This window comes from Pyxicephalus adspersus, chromosome 3 (genome assembly GCF_032062135.1).
Source record: "Pyxicephalus adspersus chromosome 3, UCB_Pads_2.0, whole genome shotgun sequence".
In the NCBI taxonomy this organism is placed as follows: Eukaryota; Metazoa; Chordata; class Amphibia; order Anura; family Pyxicephalidae; genus Pyxicephalus; species Pyxicephalus adspersus.
The window spans coordinates 22,961,409-22,976,607 of record NC_092860.1 but is presented as its reverse complement, the minus strand read 5'-3'; the positions used below and the strand labels follow the sequence as shown (position 1 = coordinate 22,976,607).

The 15,199-nt window shown below is 37.7% G+C and overlaps 1 protein-coding gene across 3 annotated transcripts in view; it reads right to left on the bottom strand.

The window, feature by feature from the left end:
* Nucleotides 1-1,421, bottom strand: part of ITGB4 (integrin subunit beta 4) — a 53,907-nt gene extending 52,486 nt beyond the window's left edge. For 2 of the 3 annotated variants that reach the window (XM_072403894.1, XM_072403896.1), the window contains exon 1: nucleotides 977-1,421. The gene's annotated coding sequence lies outside the window, so the exon portion shown is untranslated. The remainder of the gene's footprint in view (nucleotides 1-976) is intronic. The other variant, XM_072403895.1, reaches the window with a different exon arrangement.
* Nucleotides 1,422-15,199: the final 13,778 nt, after the last annotated feature.

The following is a 15,199-nucleotide window of genomic DNA, read 5'->3' as shown; positions in this document are numbered from 1 at the left end:
ACTGTGTGTGAAGTGCAACTTCCCAGTTACCACCTATCATTATTGTCATTACCTTTAACCAACATATCATGGTGCAATGTATGATAAAGAGGGGCTGCACATGAATAAACTGTCTAACATGTACAAACAACTACACAGGAGTAGAAGAGGACCCTGCCCAAGGGTGCTTACAATATAAGAACTATGTATGTATGTATTAATTAGCTGTGCCTAAATTGCAAGCACTGTAAATTGGTTTTAAAAAGAAAAGGGGAGCAAAACTTTCTATCATTGTACTAATTATATGCCACCAACTTCATTCTTCTTTCCAACACCTCCAAAGAGAATTGAATCATTTATCTATTCATTTCAACACGCTGAAAATCCTTTTTGCATATAAACAAAAATTGGTTCTGAAAATCACAGGTAATGGTGACGGCACCACTACATGAACGCCCAAAGTGATGCTTGCATTGGTTGCACTGGTTGCATTTAATCAAGCTATGTATGGCAAACCAATGGCATTATACCTGCACTACCACTTTCACTGAAAACCCAATAAAATCTTAACACTGTAGGCATCTGATATTATTCAAATTTTAGGGCATTTGCAAATCATAATAAGCAAACCTTTACCATAGTATAATTTATTACCTTTAACAATCCGCAGTTCAAAGCATAGATTATTATATAAATTTACCCGGATGCATTGCCATATATACCCTTTTTTGCATGGATTAGGCAAACACAAGATATAGTAAACAGTAATACACAGATTAGTAAGAAAATAATCCGATATCTAAAACACAACTGTGTTTTTTTAATTCAGTAATGCCTCCATTTCTCTTGGCATACTTGGGCACTGTATTTTTAAAATCCTTTACCCAGGTTATTGAATTCTTTGGATTTCATGCACATAATTTAAATTCACAACAATAACAGAGATCATAAAAAATAAATAAAAGGCAATCTTCTTGCAATATCTTTTAAGACTTACCAGATAGAAGATTTCTTTAATTCAGACCCAAAGACCAAATTGTTCTGTATAATTCCAATGTCCCTGATCCTGTGCGGAACCAGAGGAGCACAGTTTGGGAAATTTATGCCAAATCTTAGTTTGTCCTTTTGTAATTCTTCACGGTTGAGGGTATCCTGTTAAAACAAGATCCAGAGGGAAAGTTTGGAGTTGGTTGTGTTACAGGAGAGACAGGTCTTTTCTTCCCTGCCTGTGAAAAATGCAAAAGGGAGAGGAAAAAAAGGAGTTTTATGGACTGCTGTGCGTGACTCAGACCTTGCTCTGCTGTCTCTGACATTCCACAGGATTGTGAGCACACCTGGAGGGCAGGTACAAACCTGGAACAGCCCTCTCCCTTACCATGGACTCCCCCTTCTACTCCCTCTCAGTTTTTTTTCCTGTGTTGGATGAAGCTGGAAGTGAGACAAATTTCAGTCACTGAGTACTGAGGCTTTGAGTTCAGTGTTACTGAAAAACGATTGTTTGGGGGGTGGAGGCATGAAGGGGGAGCAGGGAGAGAACAAAGGCAAAACAGTGAATTAAACCAGCCTCCCTCTGCCCAGAATACAGAACATGGATCAGCTAAATAGCTACACTGGTAGAACTAAAGCTAAACCCTGTGCAACTTGTTATCAGCTTGGCTGCAAAAGTTTCAGCAGTGTTCTCTTTATTCTATATGTGTAGCCTTTGCTCATAAAGTACACAAAGTTTTTTCAAATTTTTTTAATAAAATGTATACTTTATATTACTGTGCGGTTATTACAGTCCTTAACGCCATCCCACCTACTATAACTTTTTTGAACAAGCTAATTATTAAAGCATCATCAATCATATGCTGCCTCATTTTTCATTGTGTGGATAGCAGTGATTGTGGAGCAAAAGGCCTTTTATTTTTTTTTATAGATTTGAGAAATCTTTTTTATAGATTTAGAGAAATAGGAGGTGAAACCCTGCTTTTTTCGGATCATGTACCATTGGAAAAATTCCCATTCACTTCCTGTTGCAGAGAAAAAAGAAGGAAGGAGAATCCCCACACAGGTGACACTGGACAACCATTGGAGCATATTTTTTTCCAAGGACAACTAAAAAATTGTCTCTTACCTTTTGTTGTAATGACAGTTAAAACCAGTACAGGTAGAGGTGAGATCAAAATACAGAAGCAAACTTGACAGTGAGTCTAACCCTTTCCTGCATATAAAGCATTTGAAATGTTGGCAAAATACGGTCTAAGGCTATGCTCAGATTGGCAGTAAAGTTGCCGTGCACTTACCGCTTCCTCATGCCAGTGAACCATTACCTTCAGGGAGATGCTACATGTAGCTTCTAACCATGGCAGCTTGATTCCGCTGCAGGTCTGAACCTGCTCTAATTGATTGAAAACATTGCATAGTGTAAGGCTACTTTAAGCACTTTAACTTTTTTCTTGCAACAAAAACTAAATAAGAATAATTTTTCATTTCTGATGTCATAGAATCCTGCTCCCGTTTCATTTTTAAGATGATATAACGCTACTAACTTTTGTGAACATTCATAAACCCTGACAACCAAGCTTAGAAAATTTGATCATGAGCTTACTGAATATGGAATCAAATGGAAGATCTTCAGTGATCGTTTGGAACCAAATTTCTTTGTTCCTTTTAGTTTTAATGTGTGAACCCTTTAGATAGTGAGAGGTAAAGCAACCATCAATTAGTCATTAACCAGAAACCTGTAGGGGATGGAGATATGTAGCAGAGAGTTGTGCTGAAGGAGAAGTGAGCAGTTATTATCTTTTTAAACAGGATGGCTTTAGTTTACTTTGCTGAACTTACTGTCAGGGTCACCTTAACTCCCCCAAAAAATAGACTGTCATAAGCAGTACTAGAAATGTGTTATTTATAGACTCCAAATGAAAATATGTAAAGTAGAATTGGATTTAAAAAGTAAATATATAGAAAAGGTAATTGTGCTTAAGCTGCACCTTTAAAATGTACCTTATGTTTGAAATTACATAAACGCACTTCTTGGTATGTGAGACTGTCTGGGCACTCCTGTGCCTCATGGCTACATGGTAAGATCTTAGGCACAGCTCCCCCTGACACCCCAAAAAATTGGAATGAAATCTAGTGATGTATAATCACTACTGTTCTCCTTGCTGGAGGGTCGGACATGTGGAAGCAAAACCCTGCTTTTACAAAGGTAGTGAACATAGAGCAGAACATGGGCAGAACAAGTCAGCAATGTACAGCGCTGCGTAATATGTTGGCGCTATATAAATCCTGTTTAATAATAATAATAATGGGGAACTTCAGCTGTGTGGGGACCACAGTCAATACTGGTAAATAGTTTTTTACCCTCTGTCTTCCTTTTTCTGGGCACAGCCTCCAGAGTTAGGCTATGCTCAAATATTGTCGTTGGAAACAATCTTTCACGATTGTTTCCAGTGGCAAACAACTGAAAGATGAATGAACGAGCACAGTGCTGTCCTGCTCTTTGTAAAGGGCTGGGGGAAAACGAGCCAGCAGCACTCCTACCTTCACTTCCATTGCGGTTGTTCATCTTCTGTTGTTCATGAATCCCCCAGGACAGATCCATGAACGACATTCTACGACCTCTGTACACATATCAGATTTTGTCCAAGACAAGACCAACAGCTCGACTTGGCCGAAAATCATCTGACATGCGTACATAGCCTTAAGTTCCTCTATAATATACACTAATTGGTGAATCTCTGTCACATTGAGCAAACATTCTCTGCAGCTTTATCTTCCAAGTACATGTGTTTAAATGCCTTAAATAATTTGCTACCAGAGAATGCTTCGTAAAAGTCACACTCACTTTATGAATAGACCCCTAAACCTTTCATACAACCTCCTTAGTATATCCTTTGTTATTTAAAATCCAGTATGAACAAAAAGAATTGATGAAAGAAGCATTTTTGGTTGAACCAATCTTTTTTTCTGCATTATCATGCCATGACTGCATGTGATGAGAAATCTCAGATAAACATAAAAGCTCACTTTTAGTAGAGTTAGTCTGGCTCTGCCTTTCTATACTAGTGACAACCGCACCACACATCTTTTACTAGTGTCACAGGGACGGGAAGTAAAAAGGAATGTGGTCACAGACAAAAATAAAGAAAACAGACATGTAAACACTCAAAGTTAGCTCACCTATACTCTAAATTATTTTATTATATTTATATTTGTTTAGTTACATTGTTTTTACCTTTTCCTCTTAAAATCTACTATTTTCTAAGGTTTTTTTTTTTTTACAGTTTACTATTGACAGACATGACCATGGTATATTTAGGAAATATATTCTTCCTGAAAGTGCTGGGTGGAGATTTGTGGAAAGTTTGTGAATGCTGATATATATAGGGCAGAGATGTGTATGACTTGTCAACATTTCATGCACATTATAGACCTCTATCTGGCCCACAGCTATGAGTTAAAGCCAGTTTCCTAATTCCCTGTGATCTTCCCTGGATAGATCCTTTATCTTCATCCTGCGTGTCTGGTTATCAGTGAAAGCCACAGGTAAAAGGATTTAAAACACATGTTCACTTTTACAAATACAGAATTTGCACAGTCATGGGTTTTCTCTGTGCATGCCGTACTGATTTTGTTGTTTGGCCGATAGCATTTCTTATTCCTTTTTTCAATTGAAGTAAATTGCTTGCAAAAGCCACTGGCAACAGGGAGATTTCTTACAAACAACAGAGCAGATTAAGGGAGTTACTAATAACTTTGTATGTATTTACAATCTGGAAACCTCTACAGGACTGCTATGAAAGCAAAAACTATTCTATACTGCATTGAGAATATTGTTTGAAATGGAAATTAGAGACAGGATTCCTTTCTAAAGCTGAATCTTGATTGCGAGTTTAATAGCTTGTTTAGTCTAGGGAGTATAAAAGGAGGAGAAATACTTACCTTATTCACCTACTTTTTCCCTGCTGCATGACCAGTCCCATATATCTGCTGTTTTTTCCTGCTTGATTGGTCATGGTCTTTATGGCATCGTTATCTACAATGCATGATCATACCTAGTTTAGTTCTTTGGCCCCATTGCACATAGCCGGGACCTGGGTTGATTTTCATTTCCATAGGGGATAAAAGCTGTTGTGAAGCAAAAATAGAAATATAACTTGTTCTTATTGCCCTGGCCATGATTGTGTATATAGTAGCATCTGAACAATGGCCTGTATTTAAAAAAAGTATTTTGGAGAAGAGGGTTATGGTTCCTTACATTCCATACCACTAAAATTTTACCAGTTGCGTCCTTACGTTGATTTATAAGCTCCAAGCCATGGAAACCATAGTGCCTATGTCTTGCACTGATGAGGCTAAAAAGATTGGTAGAATTGTATGCAAGTTGGGTAAATCACTCAGTATTCTAAAACTTGTGTTGATGAGCTTATGTTTGCATTCAGAGCTGCTTGATGTCAAAGTAGCTTGAAGCAGGTTGATACAGCTTAGGTGGTCAAATGAAGGTCAATAGGAGTTTAACCACAGGAAATATGTATGTGTATGGGATTCAGTTCTGTATAGTCTGAGAAGCAATTATAACACCAACCCAGAGTAGTTAGCACAAGCCCATAGGCCTTTGTCCCCTACCAAAAATAGATTTCTTGGCATTTTGCAGCACTGTTCCTAAAGTCTCAGTCATCCAATGAAGAACCATTATTCTAGTCACCATTACACTAATCTAGTCATTCACACCACCACATGTAGGCCACAAAAAATCAAGACTTCACCCCTGCCCTGTACTGACATAAGGATTCTGGAGAATATGGCATCTTATATGGTATATATAAATTTTAGGGGTTGTAGGGGTGGGGGACTTTTAGTAGGTTAGAAGTGATAGGAGGTAAGGAACCAAGCTGGCTTGGAGACCTGAGTCTTTTTAAGGATAAATTTCTTTGCAAATCTGCACAATGGGCCTGATTTGTTAAAGCTTTCCAGGGCTAGAGAGGATACACTTTCAACAATGAAGCTGGCGATCCAGCAAACCTGGAATGAATCTGGTTCAGGAAAAAAAACAGAAAATTGATTATCCAGTGCACTACACTTGGACAAGAAATAAAATGGGGAATACAAATCAGAAAATTTGACTATAAAAATGTAACAAAAACACTTTATCCATGATCAAACGTTTATTCAGTATTAGGCCAGGCCATCTTTGTTTTAGGAGACCAGCCATCAATTTGCACATTTCAATTCTTGTGCATTTGTCCATTCTTTTACATATAGTTTTTTTAAAATGTCATGATATAGCACAAAATGTTGGATGATATGTGTGACCATGTGGTGTGAAACAGGATAGGAACTCCTATTAAGCATAGGCTGTAGCTGGGTTATGGAAAATCAAACAAAGGAAAAATAGTACTGTTGCCCAAAGTAAACAAAGCTTTTATTACTCATTCTTCACTCTAAACTGTAAAAAATTAGAGATGTTCATATGCATGAGATTATTTGCCCAAAACAGGTATTTGTAAGCAACAATCTTATACCTATATGACAGGTTCTAATCTCATTGGATTTAGAAATTATTGTCTATTGCTACAATTTCCTGTAAAATAAACTGACATTGGGATTGTGACACTTCCCTTCTGCATATCCTAATTAATCATAGTTGGGATAAAACAATATGCTGCTACAGACAAACATTATCAGTTTGCCATGAATGGACAAAGTGGCATTGTTGTTTTATAGCTTGTGTTGGACAGTAATAAAACAATTGGGGCCCAGGACAAATATGAAGAAGAGGCCCAAAATGCACAGTGTTTCAGCTCACTGCACCCCTGCCATTCTTTCAATATGGCTATAGGTGTGGGCCCGGTGCAAAGGCCCATTTTTCTCCCTCCCTAATAATAAAACAGCCTTGTCTGTAATATGACAATAATATTGGAGATACGTTAGGAGTACAACACCAATAGAGATTATCTGTAAAAATTCATTTTAAATAATCAGTTTGATCCTTAGACATATGATTCTCCCCAACCTGACCACATTGGAAGAGAATAAGTTTATGTATGCAGTTAGCATTAAAAGTTTTTATAGACAATGCTTTTTTTCATAGATAATACATTCCATTTTATATTAGTAAGCCAATAGGATGAAATTATTATACAAAAAGATAAACTTTTACCTGGCAAATGAAACATTAAAATAAAAGAATGCAAGAATAAAAGACGTGTCTGTGAACTAAGTTTATTAATGAACACTAATGAAACCCAGTGAACTTTAATTGCCATATTTACACAAGTGGATCACATGTTGCCATCAGGGTCCACAATATTCACATTCCCTCACAGTCTCTCTCTTAAAAGCCTTTGCATAAATACCAATACAATTCATCCAATGTTCTTGGATATATTCAGGTATATTTTTTTCAATTGCTAATATGCATTGAAGGACCAACAGAAATTTTTGGCATGCATAAAAACACTGACTAATGCATGTTTTGTTTTCTCTAAAATATGTTCTTTAAAAAGATAATTTTGTATGCAATTATTTGTTGTATTAGTAGACTATACCATGTTAATACAAAGTGACAATGCTTTGTATTCCTTTTAGCATGATCTCCTTTGTTAAGCTATGTTCACATTATTTATGATTGTCCAGTCAAGGGAATTCTAACATGTGTACAGTGGTCCCCCAATGTCGTTCAGACCTATAACACTGATAGTAACTAGCAAAATGAATTTTTCTAAAACACTGTAAAAATACCATTTCATTTTATTCATTTTAAAATCCTCCTAGCTGCTACTATAAATTAATAATCCATATTTGGAAAAGGGTATTGAACATTTGTGTGCTCATCTTTTGTCCAAATATAATCTTGAGTTTATTAAATGTATGTGTGTAGGCTCTGGGTTTGCCTTTTAAAAGGCTCATATCAATGGGAGTTATCATTGACCTGCCACAACCAAGGAATGAAAAGCAGGTCCATTGTAGCTTAAGAATGGTTGTCCACACTACGCTATTAAGATAAATAAGTCTTGCATTTGACATTGTATTGAACACACATCAAATGCAGAAAAATGATCATTACCAGGAGTTCTAAATGTATCCCTGCTACAGTTTTTGGGATCGATGGCCCAGCAATAAACGTATGGCCTCAGTTATGTAGGCCCTATGTGATATTTACTACAGAGGCCTCTACTAGAGCGTGCAATGAAATAAAGAGTGGGGGCTTTAGGGAGCTAATTCCGTGCTCAACCCCTCACAGCATACCAAGGCTTATTTGAATCATAATTGAGCGCCTTGAAGTCATTGTGCTGAGCAGGCAGTGACCTTTGAGCGGTGATGGGACAGAATGTGTGGGAACAGGAGAGTCGCGGTTGCTATTTTTTCTTTCTCTGCCAGATGCAGCTGAATGCTTTTCATATTGTTTAGCGGGAAACAATTCCCATTAGGAGATTATAGTCTATCTGAGCTGTCACTTATATTTCACACAAACATTGGAGTGCTGCTCAGCCATGTTTAAAATCAGAAATGCTGACTTATAGGAGTTCTCTGTTTTTATGGCTGTTTCTGCAGTGACGCATCTCTGACTGCATCCGTAAAACAAGAAGAGGTAAACAAAGAAGCCAGAAAGTTTCTCAAAGGGCTGTGCTGTCTCCAACAACATGTTCAGTTCTTATTTTCAAAGACATATGAAGGATGAAAGAGAGAATCCGCTTCCTTAAGTCAACTGACAGTCATTTTGACAGATGTGCCTGCTAAAAACTGAATTCCAGGTTGTTAATACAAGATGTTGGTTTTGCAAACACCTAATTCTACGTTGTGTCTATCATTACGTGCAAGGACAGGCTTTGCATACTGTAGTAAATGCGGAGGCTGTGCTTTATAGTGCAACGCACGGCCACCTGTGCTGCTATTTGTTGTGAAGCCAACCCCATTTATTACACTGAATGGTGTGGTGCATGGACAGTTGTATCAATTTACTGCACTACATCACAAATAGAACATTAAATATTGCTTTCAACGCAATATTTGATTTTCTTGTGTATTGAAAAGTATATCAGTCACAGTGTACAGAACCTTAATTCAGAAACACTAACACACTAGGATAATTTTACTTATGTTCAAATGTCCAATGAGATGTCCAATGAAAATTATAGATACATGGTAAAAAAGAGGTCCCACATTATTGTGTTAAAGCTTACTGAATTAGGCCTTTGGTCTGGAAAAAGGAGGGGGCAGCACTAAGGCTAGGTACATTATCGGATGCTTCTTGTCCGATAATGGGCTCAGGGCCGATGTCGGATGAGAATCTAGCGTGTGTACAGCGCCCGTCGTTCATCGTCCGAACGACCATCTTGGGGGATCCATGGACGACGGACTATCATAATGAAAGCGAAGGGGCAGAGCGCGCACAGCAGGGTGCCGCTCCGTCGTTCTCCCCCTCCCTCTCCATAGAGAAGAATGGTGCTGTATGTACATCACTCGTTTATGCATCGTGCAGTCATTAGTCATTGGAAAGGATTGTGAAGGATCCTTTCCAACAATTTTTGCACGTGTGTACCCAGCTAAAGAGACAATAACAAACAAATACCGATAAAGGACTTGTTGATAGAAGGAGAGAGTGAATAAAATTGATGACATATCATAGGCATATCTCCCAAAAAATGGGAACACTGGAGATAAGTTAAATATATACTTTAATTTACTTTAGTGGTGTTTTGCATGTTTGTGTATAATTGTACTTTACCATAGCTTGACTTGTTATATAGTTATACTTTATATACAGTTGAGGAGATTAGCAAATAATATAAACATATATTTGCATTGCTTTCATATAAACTGAAACAGAATTCCTGTAACTATTTAAAAAATGTTAATTTGTGCCATGTTTTAGGATTTCTTTTGCTACTAGGTTACAGTGCATATCATGTATTGTTAACATGGTTGACTCATTACATTACTCAGGACTAAGTGACGAATTTGTGAATGCTACAGTGAACTTTTCTCTTTTCATTCAAATAGAATTAGGAATCCCACAGAAAATCTGAATAGACCTCCTATGGACTCCTATAAACACATGAGCTTCATCGCCAGCTGAAGCCGGTAGAATATTGCTGTAACTAATTTAGCAGTCAAAAGTAAAACTGATTTTTTTTTTCGGTGTCTTAAAGTTAACCTGACTTGCTGTATGATGTGTCCACAGGAATGCAATTAAAATAACAAAAGTCTGCATTTTCCTATCATTTTAAAAGTGGATAATTTGGCCCAATTTAAATCTTTTGGCAAAATGAATTGGAGTCAATAGGACAAAACTAAGGTGGACTTCCATATAATTTTTTCAAAAAGAATCGTGCAGAATTGAAAAGTATTCTTCACTCAACCTCCTTTCTTAATTATCAATGTCTTCTACCTTTATTAATGTAGGTGTTGATCCAGCAGGTTGCTTGCCTATTGCTATTATTTTTGGAGGTGTTATCAGCCCTTCTGCATAGTATCTCACCAAGCGCAGTTGTTCATGTTTCATTACAGTTGACCATAGGAAGTAAATTCTGATTCTGATGTCAAAGCACTCGTTAGATCCTACCCACCAAACATGAAGAAAGAACAAAAGATTTGATGTCATCAACCCACAATTACCGACACCGACCCACAAGTACTGATACTCTTTTGTAGACTATCTCTATCTGTTCATGTTCCAGCTTCAAGCTTTTACATTTAGTTAAAGGGGGGTTGTAGGGATTCAACTGGTATTAAATGGCTCCTAAGAAAAAAAAAAAAGCAGCTCAGTAAAATTGAGTTTCTTCTTCCACCCATCCGTAGTCCACTTAAAGCATTTTATTTACTTGTGCAAAGCCCCCTGCTAACTTCCACAATTGCCATTCAGCTGCCTAAAGCCAGAATTTCAGTGGAGAACAGTGGCTATGGCATTTGGCAATTGGATATTAGAGGGTGGGATTTTGTGTCTCAGAAGGGGGCAAGAGTAGGGGCAAATTTTGGACCAGGAATTAAAAGATTCCAAAGAGACACAGGGATTGATTTGGAGACTAACAACACAATATACTCAGCTCAGCATTATTGTGAACATTTTTAGGCCAGGCCAGGTTGAAGTTATGGTTATGGTGTATCAATGGATTCAGAGGTTGTAAATTAGTTTGTTTTCTGTATTCGTTGATTACTTTGTTCTCACTGTACTCTAATTCATAAATGGCTCTAGTTTTCATTACAGTGATACCCAGGGAATATAGAAAAAACCTGACTGCTCTAGGTTGCATTACTGTTTGTTATCCATAGTAAGAAATGGAGGGAGCAATTGTCGCCATGATAGGAAGATACAGAGAGCAAATATACAGAAAAATGTAACATTTCCCCAATTGCTGTTGTCTCTGTAGTTTTACCATTACATTCTGTTCTCAGGACTTAAAATGGTAGAAAATGTTCCTACTGGGAGAGTGGGAAGTAAAAAAACCCTAGTGTTTCTAAGTTTTACTTGCCCAGTATGAATTTTAGAATTATTTTATTTTCTCCACTTTTGCTAAATACCTCTACCAGGGTTATTTGTTTAGGCTGCTAAAGCAACCGGAGTCTTATTTCTGACCCTGTGATTTGCCCAGCTCTGAACAGTTATAGAACTTTGCATAAGCTATAAGTGTTGTAAATTCAGTTTCCACAACTTTGCAATGCTTTATGTTGTAAAAAACGTAAGCAGAAGCACTGATGACGTATCTTGTAGAGAACAAACATGAACAGTGCTGGAAGCCATTATTAGTTCAGATTGATAGCGAATGACTGATTCCCAGTCATCAGATGGTTTTCTACTGTGTTGTTAGAACAGAATGTCTGTCATTGTCAAGTTAACTTACAGGATTTTGTGTTAGTTCAGGGGATGAGTCTGGGCTAGACAAGCCAGAGGCGACAGATTTAGAGGAATGAGGGAGGAGAAGTTCTAACACGCGTCAGAAGAGACTGACTGTACACTGTGATCCTGCCTAGGGTTTCCTCTAGCTTCTTCTATAAGCTGGGCTGGGTCTTTTATTTACCTGTTCCTGAAAATACCTGAGATCAGCAGACGTTTCCTCCAAAATACATAAGTGATATTATAAAAGACAGAAATTTACATTGCAGTGTTAAAAATCATGTTAATTGCATTTTTTTCAACCTTTTAAAGGTTTTTGCTGCACTTTGTTTTCAACATTTTGCTTAAATTTGCGTCTTTAGCTGTTTTTCTTGTAGAAGTAAAAATGCAGTAAAAACAACGAATATGCAGCAATATATTCACTTTAAAACAGTAAAGTAATGCATGAAAAGAAATATAAAGACAACATTCCGTTCTGTATAATCTATGAGCTTTACATGGAAAAGAACTTTTACCTCCACTCTCCTTGATAGAAAATGAAAATGGGTTGTTATTTAGTCGCTTTTTCCGCAATATACAACAATCTCGGCACCATCACAGTAAAATCCCCAGCAATGTAATATATTAGAGCAGAATAAATAATATCGGCACCAAGATAAAATCCCCAGCAATATATTACGTGCCAGCGCCACAGTAATAAGCCTATAACCATCACTTTGATGGAAAAGTGCATTAAAAAATGTAAGGGATGCCATATCTAGCTTGAGAATGTTATCCGCCTAGTTGTCTCTAGAAACCTATACCCTGAAAACTTGTCACAGTCTATCCCAATGTTTCTGTTTTGATATATTCATCTATGTGTCAATCACAGTCAATTGCCCCATGAAGGCCTGTGAGAGTACAATAAATCCGAACATCTATTTGAACCAATCTGTCGATGCTAAAGAGTGGAATCCAGTGTTCTGCCCAGCCGGGTGCACCACTCGGCACTTTTCAGTAACCACCCGGCTGTTTTTCGGTGGTTACTGAGGAGTTGGGTCACAATACAGGGGCTGCCACCTGCCTAGAATTTCTTGCCACCCAGCTTAAAAAAAAATGACTGGGTTAAACACTGGAATCAATAAAAAAAAATAGGTCTAACAATTCTATAGGTTATTTCAAATAACATCAGTTTCGATTTGTCGACTCAATTATATCTAAAGTGTCAGTAGCAGATGTATCATCAATACCACTGTAAATATCACATTTTTAATGTATAAATCTATTGTAAAGCTGTGCACCTATCTATAGCAGAACCTCTTAAGTTTCTTAGCTTTATGTTACAGGTTACAACGCTCACCACCTGACCCTCATGCAGACACTTGGCTTTATTTGTAATGCAGGGATCCTGGGAATTGTAGAATATCCATTGTTCTTCATACTTGTGTGTGGGTAGCACATGGCCACTTCTGATTCACCCTTCCCCTGGCTAAGGCTGAGGATAAGAGAAAATATCTGTAATGTTTGTTCCAAGAAACTTAATTTGAATTTGACAAAATGACTAGCTGCAGGTAATCACACTTATAAATGCAGCCTGTAGCCTGTAGGATTTCTTCTGCACACTAACAGAATACAAAGGGATGAACACACTCAGTGGAAACAATGAATATCTCATGTCTATGCAATGTGCTTGTGTTTTAAAATGCTAGGATGACAATTCCAGATGAAGTCCTTGATAAGCCTCAGAGACTGTTCCATTTGTCACATTTACCAGACCGTATCTGGTGCTTTTAGAATGTCTGTTTTTGCTTTTTAAAATTGCACATTACTAAAGCCCCAATGACACCTGCTTTTGATAGCAGATAATACACATTTACCTGTCCACCCTTTTCTCCAAGGTTTCATGCTACCGGTCAGCCTTAAATCTATAGTGCTGAGGGTTGACAGATACCTGAAATTGAACTTGGAAAAAACTGATCTCATCCTCGCCACCTTCATAAACATTCGCTGATCATTTTTGTACCTGTATAGTACACTGTGCTGTTCCCCTACTCCACAGGCATGTGGGTCTTAGTGTCACCTTTAACTTCTCCTTCACTCCCAAAATCCACATCTATACGCCTTGCCTACTGGAAAATTCTTTTTCCCATACAGGTTTTTAATAATTTTTCCTTGTTTGGAATTTAGAAGCTGCTAACCTTCAGCCTACTTTAGCCACTTTCTGTTCATATCAACTGCAGCACTGCATGCACCTAATTGCTATGAACTGGTTTCTGATGGTGGCATAATTATTAGACAGTTGTCACTTTGGTACCAGACATGCCTGAACAAGTACTTCCACTGCAGGGTCACTTTGGTAGTGTCTTGGTTGCACATATTTTACCTTTTAGCATTTGTATAATACATTGCATTTGTATTATGCATTTTTGGGACATGCTGTTAAGCCATTATCAAGTTAATGTAATGTCAGCTCAGAGGGATTAAAAACAAGAGAAACTAAGCAGAAACCAGTCTGATCACACTTCGTAGCTGAAAGCCAATGTTTGGTTGCAGTGGATTTCAATCCAACACTGCACGCTCTGCTAGGTTTAAATGCCTAATAAATTAATGTTTGTTGTGGGTATTAGTGTGCTTTACATGTACTTAGAATTGTTAAAGTAGACTTAAACTAAAAAATCTGCCATGCAATATGGAACATATTAAAAGGTAATTGTGCCTAAGCAGTACCCCTATTTACCTTTTGTACTGAACACCTTTTGGAAAAAAAAAAAAAAAAAAAAAAAAAGAATTGCACTGGCCTGCAGACTTAATTTTATCTGCAGTACGAGTTCTAGACAACTAGTCCCACAAATTTAATATTTGGATTTAGCAGTGTTCAACTCAGAAATTGTTTTCAGCTGGATGAGAAAAGAAATTGTACGTTGGCGCTGGCACTGTATTGTGAGCCAGCACTCCCCCAAGCACCCAAAAACAGCCAGGTGGTTACTGAAAAGTGCGGGGTGGTGCACATGGCTAAAGGGCTGGGGAGAACACTAATTTAGATTTCCCAAGCACAGTACTGTGCTGCTCACTGTTCATTGCTGGAGGGGAAGCTGCACATCAGGACCGTAAATGAAAAGAATCTGCCTGCTTCTTCATTTATTTATTTTTCTGCTTGTATACTGCAGCTTTTTGAGTATTTCACCAGCAGATGTTAGAACAAATTTATCAGTGGTCAGCTTTGACATGTGGAACCAAAACTCTACCACTGTCAAGATAGTTGCCTCTACACAGTAGAACAGCACAGAACACTGCATATTAAGTCAGTAATAGGGAAGAAATCAACAGCATACTACTCGCAGGCAATGTTTGTGACTAGTCCTTAGTCCAGTGTTTCTCAACCAAGGCTCTACAGAACTCTAGGGCAGCAGTCGCCATCCG